General features: G+C 33.6%; 1 protein-coding gene across 2 annotated transcripts in view; it reads left to right on the top strand.

Annotated features, from left to right (window-relative positions):
- The window catches only part of Caap1 (caspase activity and apoptosis inhibitor 1), a 602989-nt gene extending 589868 nt beyond the window's left edge, over window positions 1-13121 (top strand). For both annotated transcript variants that reach the window (XR_009228873.1, XR_009228869.1), the window contains exons 13-14: window positions 4065-4133; window positions 13084-13121. The gene's annotated coding sequence lies outside the window, so the exon portion shown is untranslated. The remainder of the gene's footprint in view (window positions 1-4064; window positions 4134-13083) is intronic.
- Window positions 13122-15009: the final 1888 nt, after the last annotated feature.

Below are 15009 nucleotides of genomic sequence, written 5' to 3'. Positions count from 1 at the left end.
GCAGGAAATTAGGAGGAGTCACTCACAAGATATAAATCTCACCAAATAAGCATCAGAACAGAAATAGAGCACATTACTAGAACTGGCCAGTGAAGGAAGATTTCAGCATCCATGGATCTCCCTGAATATGCTCAAACAAGTAGATAAGAGAGAGTTCTGCAGAGCAGATGAGTTCCTTGGATGTTTATATTCATTCACATCTTTCATGAAATTTGGAAAGTTCTTAGTTATTATTTGTTCATATATCTCTCTGCCCCTATGTCTCTTCTTCTGGAATTCCTATAATACAAATGTGGGTCAGTTTAATGGTGTCCTGCAGGTCCCTTGGTTCTGTCTACTTTTCTTCAATATTTTTTATTTCTGTTCTTTGGAGTTATTAACTTCCATTGTTCTGTTTAGATGTGCTGATTCTTCCGCCTGCTTGAATCTGTTTTTGAATTCATTTCGTGGACATTTTTTGTTTCAGTTATTGTAATTTCTCACTCTAGAATTTCTTTTTGGTTTCTTTTTAAAGGTTTTCTATCTCTTTTTTCATTATTATTTTATTTTTTGCTTATACCTTATTTTCTTAATATTCTTCCTTCCTTCTTTTAGTTATTTAAGCATCTTTTAAACAGTTTATTTTTCAAACATGGTAGCACCAGCCTGTAATCCTCAAATGAGGCAGGAGGATTCCAAATTGGAGGTTAGCTTTGGCCACTTAGCAAGACCCTGTATTAAATTAAAAAATTTTAAAAATGGGGGCTGAGAGTGGAGCTCAGTGGTAAAACCTTTCTGGATTCAATCTCCACTTCAGGAAGAGAAAGAAATCACAAACAAACAAACAATTGTATTTAAAATCTCTGATAGACCTTCCATCAGTTCTATTTTACTCTATTTTAGGGGTACCATATATATTTATGTCTTTCCTTTGAATGGACCATATTTTTATTTATCTTTACATGCCTGTGATTTTGTTGTTGTTGAAAGATGCATATTTGAACTTAATAATGTGCTAGTCTGGAATAAAATGACTCCTATGGAAGATGGAGAATTTTGTTTTTTAATTGTTCTAGATAATATGTGCTAAGGATCAGTGTGAGGTGTAAACTTAATAACTCTCGTATCTTTTCTGAGCCTAAGTCTTAGAATGACTTGGAATGAAAGTCATGGAATAATTTTCTAGTTTGCCCTGCATACATGGTTACTTTTGGATTTTCTATTTTTCAATGTTTGGCTTCCAAAGGGGGAAAGAGAGGGGGAAAACGGGTACAGTAAAGCCACTGGCTTTAAGTCCTCATAAAGTCACTTCTTCCTGAAGGGAAGGGCCTACAACAATGGAGGGAGGTGCTATAGCATTGACTTCCACCTGTTTTTCTACAAACTCTGTGATCAGAATTAGCAGTGAACAACCAGAGCACAGATGCCTGATACTTAGAGCACAGGGTCCTTTTTACCCAGTCTGGTTCCTGGAAGCTATGTGTAGGCTACTTCTTCACAAATTCATATATAGCTTTCTTTCATAATAAGAAGTAAGGTATGAGTGGTTATCATTGTACTGAGAACTGAGAAAAGTAATTAATTGAATTAATGGCATCTTACCATTGAAACCTTTCCCCTGGAAGTTGCAACCCTTTAATAGAATTCTGAGTTCCAAAATAGTTACCTCAGACAGATTCTGCTTGTGCAATTTTTATCTAGGTAGGTAGATAGATCTCTGGTACTTTTTTTACTCTGTCACCTTTCCAGATACTGTTTGTTTTATCAATTTTTAAATTCACATTTAAGGATGTGCTTTTGTGTCCATCTTGGTTCAAGATTATATTATCTTCCTGGAGAATTGTTCTTTATGAAAGTTCTCTCCTCTCTCCTGCTAATATCTTTTGCCTTAACTCCTGTTACTCATTTTTCATTCATTTACTATTCTTCTCTATTTGACATTATACATAAGATGGATATTTTGATTTTTATAGCCAAGGCAAATTTAGTTTTATCCACACATGTATATCATTTTCCACATACACAGTCTTATTTAATCTCATGCCATCTTTAGGGCCTAATATTCCCTTTCATAGTATATTTTATAGTTACTAAGAGTGATTAAAATATTTTCCCTGTAATTATTAGTTTTTGAAAATTTTTATAGCTTAGCTGGGAATAGTCTCAGGTTTCTTTCATATATATATATATATATATATATATATATATATATATATATATATAAAAATGACAGTGGAGTGCATTATAATTCTTATTACACATAGAGAGCACAATTTTCATATCTCTGTATACAAAGTATATTCATACCAATTCGTGTCTTCATGCATGCTCTTTGGATAATAATGATCATCACATTCTACCATCATTTCTATCCCCATGCCCCCTTCCTTCCCCTCCAACCCCTCTGCCCTATCTGGAGTTTGTCTATTCCTCCCATGCTCCCTCTCCCTATTCCACTATGAATCAGCCTCCTTATATCAAAGAAAACATTTGCCATTTTTTTTTGGATTGGCTAATGTCACATAGCATTATCTTCTCTAACTCCATCCATTTACCTGCAATCAGGTTTCTTTTTCTTGGGTGTTAGTTCTTTCAAAATATGAGTCCTCTGTCTTGTAGCTTGATACTGTAATCTGAGACATCTTTAGTCTGTAATTGTGCTACCATTATGGGATATATGATGTGTATCTCTGTGTGTGTATATGATGTATGCACATATATACACACATCATATATGTATATATTATAAAAATGTAGGATACCCCAATTTTATATCTTATGTATAATCTAATAGTACAGTTAATATATAATATATAATATGTACATGTGCATATATCCAGAAATATATAATTCCAGAAATTTTTACTAATAATCTTGGGAATTTAGCTCAAAATAATTCTTTATTTTTTTCAAAAGAATTCTTTTTCATTGTTTCTTATTGTATTTGCTAGTCCTGGTTTTCCTATTTTCTTTTTTTGTAAGGAAAATAAAGGGAGACATAGAGATAAGATGAAGAAAAGATGGTTGAATGACAGAATGGCCAAGCTTCCAAGCTTGCTTTATTTATTTATTTATTTATTTTCATTATAATAGAATAATTTCTTTAATTTTATCTAATATTCTGTTCATGCCCAGTTTTCCCCAATTATTGCCCGAAGAAGTCTTTTTTACAGTCCATTTGTTCAAATCCAAGCTTTATTTATGTCTATAGGTTACTTTAGGTCATTAGCATCATTCATACATATTGTTTATTGTATTACTAGGCAGGTTACAGACTTAGCAACATTATGCAGCTTATTCCTCAGTTACATACTAAATTGCACTGCACAATGTTAAGAGCTTTGTGTAGCTCTCAAGAAAGTCCATTGTATAAAGTTATTGTTATGTGGAAAGGTTTAGGCTCAGTGAAACATTGTGGTTGTCTAACAAGAGAGTTCATTTATTCCAAGGAGCTGTGTGCCTGAGATCAAAGTCGAGGCTGATAAGACTCTAGCACAGAGCTTCCTCATGCAGGCATTGTCACAGCAGCTAGACATTGCACATGTATTAGTTATCTTACTAGTTCCTAGGAGAAATTTCAGGGCATTCTAAGGGTGGGAAACAGAGTGTCTGCTACCCTCTGGGAGTTTGCTCACCAGAGGAATCCTTCCCTATATATTTCTACAGTCAGAATCCCTATACTTTTTCATATTGACATTTAGATTTTTAACTTTCTCATTAAACATTCAATGCCCATTAGCCTTCATTATATATGTTTACTTTATATTCTTGGCCTGTATTCTGGATGATTTGGTCACATCAGCCCAAAAGCCCCAATATTGTCTCCAATATTGTATTAGCCATCTTATATTTCATATTTCTAGCCATTATTTTAATCATTTATTTCATTATTGCTTTTAAACCTTTTAAAACCTATTAATAACTTTAACGATACTACTTTTGTGGTATTATATTGTTATTATTTCTTGTACATTGAGTACCCCTTTCATTTCTTGCATTTGCTGATTTTCTTTTATGGATTTGTTTGTTCTGTAACTTTTCACTTTAGATTCACTGAACTTCTGGTGGGATTATTTTTTCTGCAGGTTTCATGCACCCTGAGCAATGAAAGAATGCCACATGGCTGTTTCTTATTCCCTTTTTTGAGGCTCCAGGTAAGTCATTGGCTTTAGACCAGAATTTATACTTCTTCTAGAAATTATACATTTTTATTCCTCACAAGAATACAGTAAAGAAAAAAAATCTTCTTCACTTCTACTTCTACACACCCTTAGTCTAGAACCGTTTGTAAGTTCCTTTTCTCTTTCTATGGAAATTATTTCAGCTTTTTTTTTCTCTAAAAAATAAGTAAGTCCAAGTTTTTTTGAGAATCCAATCTTATTCCCATGGTTTGAAGACCTGCAATCATGTATTTGTGCCCACCATACCTTGCTGAGTATGAAAGACAGCCTCATATTTCCAAGTCCTACATCTAGATCACTATTCCCCTGGATCTCAGCAACAGCTAAATCTAATTATTTTGACTTTGAGTTTGCCTTTTATTTAGCATCTGTGGATTTTCCTTTTCCCCTTTCATTAAAATTTAATTTTGATTTAAATTATTTATCTTTGTTTTTTTGTAAGTTTTTACCCAGCCTTACTAGGTATTTGTAACAGAGGAGGTATAAATTATACCAAGTTTACCTTTATTTGCAGAATTTCTCTGCAATTTTTCTCAACGTTGAAATCATATTTTATATATGCAACTCAGCTTTTGAATTCTGTTTAATATTAGAGCAGTAACATTTTTCTATGTATTAAAAACCATGACACAACTTAAATGATTACCCAATATTTCCTTGCATGGATGTACCATATATTATTTAACCATTTTACTCTGTTTTGACATCTAAATTTTTATGTTATGTTTTTCTAAGTTATGGTATAGTGAATTTTTTTTCCTATGCTCCACTTTTTGCTTGCTTTTAGGTTAGTTCCTAAGGATTATATCTAGGAGTGAAAACTCTAAGCATTTTACAGCAATTTTTAAAGCACTATTAATGGAATGGTGCAGGCATGTGTTTATATAAATATGTTTAAATAGAACCTTTTAGAATCACTAAAATTTAAATAAGCTGAAGAGGGTAGTACATATGTCTCTCTACAGATAATAGCCCAGAAGATGTAATTAGCTCTAAACTATCATTTCCCAACAGGTGGCTATTTTTGCCTTGAATACCTCAAGTGACAGTTATTATGCAACCTTTCTTGGCAGCTCCTTCCATTACTTAATTTTCTAATATTACTGTTATAGAGATTTTCATAATATTTAATATAAATTACCTTAAGCTTTTCTTTGAGCTATAAATATGTATTTGTACCCTCTCACCCACACACTTAATAATTAAGAGCTAATTAGTATCTATGTAAAAAAGTATAGCTGATAGATCCCCAAAAATAAAAGTTCAAATTTCTTCACATAAAGAAATGAAAGTTTCAAGAAGTAAAACAGAAAATGTAGCCCAGAAATAGTATCAGAGAACCTCAAAGAGAAATAAATTATCTAGCTACCCAGCTACAGGCCAAAGCTGGCCAAAGATCAATAATAGTTACAAAACATTAAGTCTTCTGCCTTTAGGGAAGCAACTAAAATCTCTACAGCAATTAAATAGCCCAAAGCAAGAATGTGAACCAATTGATCAGAGTTATGGGAGGCAGATTTTGGCTTACTATAAGAAGAACTTTCTGAAGTTGGAGCTATCCAGGCACAAAATCAGGTGGTGAATTCCCTAACATTTAAGGTTCTTCTGCATAATTTGAATTATTGCTTATCAGCCAGCATATTCTAGAGGAGACACTTGCATCATTAGCCTCCAAACATTTTTTAAGAATATTTCATAAAATTAAAAAATCTTATAATGAAGACTCAAGATAAAGACATCACCTCTTGATGTAAAGGCCTGAATCCCATTTGTGAAGATTGTGCCCACATTCTCTAATTATTTCCCAAAGACCTCACCTTCAATGTGGTATCAACATATAAATTTTGGGGTGACATAACAACCAGCCAGTAGCAATCACACACATTGTTTTGTATTAGATTTTTTCAAGCTAGAAAATATATTAAAAATTATCTTATACTGCTCAACACAGAATTAGAACATGTAATCTGTATGTATCTTTCTATCTATATGTATACACATCCCAAATTCTATGTTTTAGCCATAATTTTTTAAAATATTAGTTCTTGATCTTCTAATAGTATTTTGTCTAAACTAATTTCAATAAATTTTTCAACATCCTGGCCTGTTAGTTCACTGAATTTCTCTCCTCAATGATCTTTTGACATCATTTCTTCTTCAGACACTCATCCTACTTTTATCCTGTATATCAATGTTTTTTAAAGTGTGTGTATCTTTAGCATTATCCAGGAAATTAATACTTTATAGACATCTAAAATCTTGGGTGTCTTGAATGAGAACCCACTGAATCAGAAACTTTGGTCATGAAGTCTAGAAATTCATATTTAGTAGGTTTTCTAGGTGATGCTGATAAAAAAAAATGTTTGATAGCAAATACTGTGAGCTCATCATTATTTAAAATTGCCAGGTAATCTCAATTTTATGTAAATCACTAAGTATAACCTCCCATCTGTCTTGATTCCCCTATCCAAAACCTAGTCCCTAGTCCCAAGTTCATTGATCCTTCCTCCATTTCTCCATCCTTTAACTTCACGTTGCTGCTACTACTACTACTACTACTACTACTACTACTACTACCTTTCCTAGTTTAAATTCTGTGATTGAACATGGTAAATACTTCCACATATGTATCTTCACTCTGTAAGTTCTATCGTATTTTGTCTCCTGTTGTACTCTCTTGCCAAAACCAACATCTTTGTTTTAAATCTAGTTATCTAACTTTTCTGAAGTGATACCCTTTCAAGTTGGATGAGAGAATAATTCATAGTCATAATGGATTTGTCTTTTAAATTCATGGAGCCTTTAAAGGTCCTTAATTGCTGCCTGGAAATCTTATTCCTCTTCATTAATCTATTGGTTTTCCCATTTTCCTATGTAAATTTATTTGGTCTCCTTGTTCCTCAAACAAAAAAAAAATACTTTGTATAGTTTGTTAGAGCTCTCTAACAAAGAAGCACAGACTGGGTAGTTTAAATAATAGAATGTTATTTTCTCACAAGTCTGGATGCTAGAAGCCTGATATGATGGTGTAGACAGTATTGATTTGATCTGAGATTCCTCTCCTTGGCTTGCAGATGGCTCTCTTCTCCCTGTGTTTTCACATGATCATCCCTCTGTGTGTATCTGTGACTTAATATTCATATAAGGGCATCAGTTACATTGAATTTGGGCCCACTCTAATGACCTCATTTTATTTAATTACTTCTTGAAAGACTCTATCTACAAATACAGTCTCTTTCTGATTTTTTTTTTTTAACTGGGGATTTCAATGCATGAGTTTTGGAGAAGTATCATTCAGTCTATAACATCTTCCCATTTTCCTTATCTGATGATCTTGCTTCCCTTTATATTGAGAAAATGGAAGCAACCAGAGTACTTTCGATTAATTGCCCCAAACCTTTTTCTTTATGTGCCTTCCAGTATATTACCATTTCTTCTTTTCCTGTCTATTCTACTGCAAGCTCCTTCTTGATCTCCTTTGTTAGTTCTTCCTTTTTCTCCCAGTCTTTTAAATATGGGCTTTCCATAGACTCATCTATTGGATTTCTTGTCTTCTGTCTGTATACTCTTTTTTTTGGCCTATTTTATCTAATTTCTGGTGCTAAGTAGTATATATGATATGAATCCCACATTTATACATTGTTACAGTTCATTTTAGCAGCTATAAGAAAATGCCAAAAACTGGGTGACTTATAAACAACAGAAATTTATATCTCACATTTCTGGAGGCTAAATATTCCAAGATTAATTTTGATTTTATGTCGTGGAGGACCTGCTCTCTCAGTCACAGATGATACCTTCCAGCTATGTCCTCACATAGTAGAAAAGGCAAGGCAGTTCTCTGGGGCATCTTTGGTAAGGGCACTAATCCTATTGATGTCCTCATGACCTAAGCAACTAGTTTCTTTAGCTCTTACTAATGTATTTTCAGATGTGTATAGGTGTTGAAATTGATATTTCTGTGGAGAGATGAATGCTGAGAAGTCCTAATTTCCCATGTTACTGATGTCTGTCCTCCTAAAATCAAGTGTTTAAGATAAACTCTGAACATTTTTTAAGTGTACATTAACTAGAGTCACCATGCTTCTAGTTTTGACCAAGGCAGCCTTGATGTTTTCTTCATCTTGAGAGAACTTGAGACAAGTTTCTTCCAGCGTTGATCCCCCTATTCTTCCTCTCACCCCAGCCCTTAGGGTGTCTTAATAGCCTAATCACAGAGGTCCCTCTCATCCCTTTACTTAAAGAATTTTACTTTGGCAAAACAGTAATTTTAAATTATTTCTTTGCCATTTTGAGACAGAAATGTTTTAAAAAATCTCTTGGCAATTTTACAACCCAGGACTCTCTTTTTAAGGAACTTGTAACCATCTGTCTGAAATATAATTCTCTAGTAATACATAATTCCCATCTCCTAGTATGTCAGGGATGATCAACAGCTTAACTTCACTGGGCAGGCTACTGGCTCCAAGTAGTAAAATTACCATTCCCTTTGTTAATGCAAGTTAACAAATAGAAGGAGCTTATGATCTCTTGCCACATCTCTTAAAATATTTCCTGTCCTTTGGATCAGCAGAGTTGAGTCAGAATGAATTCTGGTCTCTTTTCCTTATTGCAGTAGCCCTGAATAAAGTCCTCCTTATTTAACTTGGTACGATGTAATTTTTTTGTATTGCATTTATTTTCTTGTATTTTTTTTCTATGAGTATTCTATGAACCTTAAATAGTGCCTCTATCTGTTTAGGTTCTCCACACATGGCTATTGGATAAGTTAATTAATGAATGATATTTTTTTAAAAAAAGATGGGAGCACTAAATTTCGGATACAAAACTGCTCAGAGCATTCTTTACCTAAGTCATGATATCGTCAAATGTTCAATATGGTAATTAATTACTATTTAGTGAACCTCAAAGCCAAACCAGGATAAATATGTATTATGAACAATAAATTGTTGTTATGGGAAACCACTAAGATTTGGGGGTTATTTGTTTTATAGCATAACCTAGCATATCCCAACTGTATTGTTCCTTAAAATTACCTTCCACTAGAGGAAATTCTGGAAAATTGAAATCACGAATTGGTAACAACTTTTCTTAAAATTTCAGTGGTTTTATTTAAGTAATACTTTCCAGTACCTGGAAAGAAAAAGTAGTTAAAAAAAACTCTTCATTCCAGCAACTGAAATAATCATATACTAGCTCCTACAAATTTAATGAGATGTCTGATTAATAATATATAATGGGCAAAGTAAATATTATTTTTTTCTGAATGGATCGTATCAAAAACTTATACCAAGAATGATAATTTTCTTGGTTTAGCTTTTGTTTTTAACCCTTTAAATTCCAATATTATAAAGAAATAGGCTGTTGTTTCTGATAAGAAAGAAATGTTTCTACATTTCTCGTTATTTTAGAATTTTTATAAAATATTTTATTATGACTAAATTAAGACTATTTAAAGAGGGCCTTCCAAATAGCTTTTATCAAGAAGTTTCTCCTCTCATTTTAGCTGAAGGTCTTCAGTTGTCTCCTGCTGTAAGTCTGTGACCAGTTACCCTTGGGGATTTATGGGTCCTTCAGAGGCAATGGACAAAAACCAGTATAAGATAATTCTTTATCTTAGTTCCCAAAGTCTCTCCCTTTACCAATGTTTCTCTTCTGTTTCTCCAAATGTTGCTGTGTGCCCTGTACCCCATCTCGCTTTGCTTTACTCTTCCTTGTAAGATAAGTTCTGATGCTAACATTGAAATGTAACATTATTCAGAAGTTGATATGCAAAAATAATTGGACTTGAAAAATGACAGGAATGGTTTGAGATAGAGAAGGAATTCCATTATAAACCAGCTCCAAAAGAGGAAAATGACGTGAACCCAGAAAAAAAATAGGTGAAAAAAGGAGAGGAACAAAGAGGGGAAGCACATGAGCAAGGAAAATGAGTGAGAACAGATATTGGCTTTGGATGTAGGAATAGGAAAAGTTTAGAAGGCCAAGAAGGGCAAGTGTCTAACCAGGCATTTGAAACCTGAGGTGAGGGAGAAAGGGTTTTCTGAGAAGGGCTTGAATGATGCCACAAACTAATTTTTTGTACCATGTAGTTACTCACATGGTGGAATTAACTATATGATTAGTGAGTTTACTTGACAGATTTAATTTCCTCACTTATTAGGGGCTGATGTTCAACTATTTGGGAAAAATACAAAAAGGATCGAAGTGTCAAACAAGAGAGTTGCATAGAATAATATGACATGTGATCAGAGAAGAGACCTAGAGGATGGTAAAAGATCATTGCTAGGACCTTTGGCACCAATGGAGTACTACAGTGTTAATAGCTACAGGGTGTTGTAAGGACTAAAGAGAACAGCAAATGTGGGTGTGTGTGAAGGCACAGGACCTAGTGCATAGAAATAACTCAGTGTCACCTCACAAGGATGCCTGTCATCTTGTTAAGCCACGGAAACAGTATGGGGGCCAATAATGACTATATCGGTATATGTCATGTAACAAGCTAGGCTGCTCTCAGACCTTCAATTGTACCTGTACCATTTGGGAAAGAACAACTTTATAGTATAGCAAAGGGGAACTGACATTTAGTGATGTCTTCCACATGCTACTTGGCATTTTAATCTTCAAACATTTATATCAGTCTATATTATCCCCACTCTGTACTACATATATTGCATGTATAGAATTATGCACTGAGCTTCAGGAGATTTCAGTAACTTACCCAAGATCTTCTCCAGTCAATTTCTAGTTGGACTCTGACTTAAGGTCAATTCTGTTTCTAAAGTCCAAACTGTTTTTGATCATATCATGTTTCCATTTTATGTGACATTATGAAAATAGTGACAAATTTGTTAAAAAAGGCAAAATATTTACTTTAATAAGTACCTATGAGAATCACATTTCCTTCCAGAAGTTAATATCCTATTGTACCTTTATTGCCTTCCTCAAAATTACAGAAGTTTCGCATCAAGTGTAGAGTGAGATTAGCTCCTGGGTTAGCATAAAAATACTTCTTTCAGATCAATATTTATTTTTATGAGATGACATTTTTTTTTTAATTCTCAAGTTTTGCTTCCAATCTTCTATCACTTGTGAGAAGTGCTTTTTAAGTAGACTATTTATACCTTGAATATGTCACAAGTTTTTTTTTTTTAAGTCAAAAACATTTAAAAAACAGATTGTTTTTTTCTGTTAGGGACATCTGCACTTAGATGTCCTGTTTGAGCTGCTTATAACCATCTCCTAATTTATCCCTACCAAAGTGTAGAAGTCAGGGTTTCACCACATTTAGACCTGGTAGTTCGTAAGTGCTTTAAGTCCATACTTTCAGATCTGAAAGAGATACTAGAGAAGATATTTTCTAGTCAAAGCAACTAGAGGATACTCAGATAAACTTTGTTGTTCTTCTTAATCGAAGAACACAATGAACTGTGTTGGAATCACATATAAATTTGTAAAATTTTCTAACTAAGAAAATAAAAATATAAAGAGGAGACCCTTTATGAATTGTTTTTATGGAGGTGTACAAATTTAGGTTCCTAAATGCATATAATTCTCACATAGTAATTTGTTTAACTCTGACATGGTTAATTATTGCTACTATAATTCTGTTCCTCTGAGGGAGAGGGCAAAGGATTCAATGATTCAAGGCGAGTAAAAACTTAACTCTCAAATGGTAACATGTTCATGGGGCTCGTTGCAGGCTTTCTTCTCCAGAGGATATCTGAGTCACAGTCCTTGGTTGGCCAAATTCCATTGGAATACATCAAATTGCAAATCAGTGTGTATGAAAATTTGAATTCACAAACACAAGGAAGGAAACAGACTAGATTATGTGATCCTCTAGTGAATTTAAAATGAGACATGATATTTAGATACTCCGGCTTTTAGATATATCAACTGGATTTTGATTAAAAATTCCAGTAGAAGCAGCTCAAGTCAGTCAGAATCCTCAGATTTCAGTTGGGTCTATTTGGAACTCTGGGCAAATCACTTTACCTAATGAGGACCTCAGTTTTATTCATTTTAAAAAAAATCAACATGGGGCCTGAGCCATGGTTCTTAAGTTGGAAAGGAGATAAAACAAGCTCATAAAAGAAAAGAAAGAAAAAAAAAGAACTGATTTATTATGTAACTAAAATTTTAAGAATAATATGTTTTAAAAGTATCGACTTTATATGAAATAGAACATAGGAGGTCTTTCTGGGCACCATAATCAGGAAAGTTGAGTCAGCAACTTCTGACTCAATTCTGCCCTCTCAGTGACCCTAATGTATAAAACTGCCTGTAACCAGATATTTTTTTCTAAAAAAATCTCTGACTTCAATCTTTTTGACTCTCCTTAGTCTTCCTTGAGTCACAAACTCTTTCTCTAACCCTTTATTGTGACCAGAATGAGTAACTGAGTAAAACAAAGTAAGTGACCAGCAAGATTTACTAATGCAACCATTGATAGGGCCTGAATCACAATGGAGGAACTGTGGCATTTTTAATGCAAATCAGGAACCTAATGAGGAGAAATGATTTTGGGAAAGCAACCCAATATATATCCACCACAAATACTTCTTGTTTTTTTTTTAATCTTGATTTTATTGTCCGTGGATCTATCAAAATAGGGGATATTTTAGAGAAACCCACTGAGACATACTGAAGTAGAGTCACTCTGATTAAAGTTGAGTGGTTGCTGGAGACTTGAAAGTCACCAAACCATGTGATCTCTTAAGAGATTCCTAAATAAATCATGCTATTATTGCTATCTCTTCTTGAGTGTGTCTTAAGCTCCTCATGGGAAAGTACTGGGTCTTTGTCCTTTATCATTTGCCTTTGTCCATTGGTTTGAGTACATACTCTTGAAAGTACTAGTATTGATGGAAATGCACATAGTTCTCCACAATATCAACCAATAAACATTTTTCTCCTCCAGGTGAATAACCCTCTCTGGAATTCAAAATGCTCATGAAGCTGTAGCACAGAGGGAATCAGCACACTGCACTGCCACCTTAACAGACACCACACAGTACAGTACTCCTTGCTATGGAGGTAAGTGCTACTTACCCAGCTGCTCTATAGAGGTTTTTTTTTTTTTTAACAAATGGAAAAGACATTAAAATCTCTTTACCTAGATGCTCTACTCCATTTTAACACAATATGGAGCAAAGACTGGGAAGAGTTTTAGTTAGATCTGGCCCTTGAGATGGTAATAAAAGTCAGCTGCCTCAGCATTAAAACATCCCAGTGAAGCTCTCTTGCAAATCTCTACCAAACCTATGCGATGATTTCCTCATCCCATCCCACAACTCAACTTTAGTAGTGTAGTTGTTACTGATAATGCCTATTTTATAATGATGCTGGTGGTCTTGAACCTTTTTGTAAACCTTTTGGGATATTTTAATGTTTAACCAGCATGAACAACTTGTTCTTCAGTATTCCAGCAAGTGAGGCTCTGCTTTAGTTCTGTATCAGATACAGGCTATAAACATTTTACACTGCAGTGCATTGTGCAAAAGAAAAGAGAAGTATGTTCAGATAACTCCCATCATAATATTAACTTTTTGTTTTCTAGTATTCCACAGGCATGCACTCACATTGATATATTATTCTGCACTCATAATACAACCTAAGAAAATCACAATGTCAATCCATCATGTTTAAAGATGAGGTCATCCAACAACTTGGAAGTAAATGAATTTGGTTTATTTGTATAATCAATACTTTTGCCTAAGCTATATCTGTATGAAACCATGTACCCAAAGTGCTAGATCTGTATGGTACACATTATAGAATTTTGTAAAGAAAAACAAGAATAGTCCTTGAAGAGCTCATAGTCTAGTGGAGGACAAAAACATCGAGTTGCATTTTTGGACATCTTTTTTGGACAAAATTTTGGACAAAATTCCCAAAGGACTATTATTTTCAGAATTCGTTTGCATGAACAACTTAGTTTCTTTTTTGTAATTGAAATATTTTCTACTCACAACTGCTGAGAAACATGCAATAGATATTTCTTTTTATCTTTAACCATCTGGAAACTCACAATCAAATTCAACTTAATTATTCTACTTTAGATTATTTTCTAGTTCTGGATTTTGTATATTTTTATTGAGTGCCGAATGAGGGTTATTGAACCACTTTAAATATGTTTGGAATAAGATCTATCTGTAGAGAAATGCATAAGTATTAGGTTGTATCTTTATCACTTAATAATCACTCAAACACTTGTATCAGGTGTGTTCTACTTTGTGCGAATCTTTTTTATTTGAAAAGATATAAGGCAGTTACATTTTAAAGAAGTTAAATTTGGGAAATCATTGTTTAAGAGATTTATACTTGAATATACCTCAGAGAGATAACTTGTGAAAAACAAAGAGTAGTTCTCAATAAATAGTAGAGTTAAATTATCATCTTGAATGATACAGCTCTTTCTTTGTTCAAACATAGTGGAGAGAAGATGATTTGTATTAGTGACCAGGTTGTGCCTGTATATAAATTATTAAATATTTGAATAATTAATGATGAAGATCCCAGGCATTAGGAGGCAGTTTTATTTTCACTCTGAAACATTCACTATTTAAACTGGTTATTTCCTTTTTCTCTGTTCTGGTTATTCATTGCTGTATAATAAACTGCTCATTAACACAAGTCTAGATTCAAGGGTAGGGATATTAGACTTCAGCCTTTATTTGGAAAAAACTTTGTTCATCCTTATTCTCTCAGACTCCTCTTCCTCTGCCTCCGACCTTTTTTCCTCCATTTCTCTATTCCCTAACTTAATGACTTACTTAGTATGTCATTTATTTAGTTCATTATTTTCCTGGTTAGAAATTTGAGAAAGTTTTTGGTAGGCCAGCTG

The sequence above is a fragment of the Marmota monax genome, unplaced genomic scaffold, assembly GCF_021218885.2.
Source record: "Marmota monax isolate L192 unplaced genomic scaffold, Marmota_monax_Labrador192_F-V1.1 WCK01_AAM20220418_F8-fsc00033, whole genome shotgun sequence".
Taxonomy (NCBI): domain Eukaryota; kingdom Metazoa; phylum Chordata; class Mammalia; order Rodentia; family Sciuridae; genus Marmota; species Marmota monax.
Note: the sequence above shows the minus strand (reverse complement) of the source record. Positions and strands in the feature narration are given on the sequence as shown.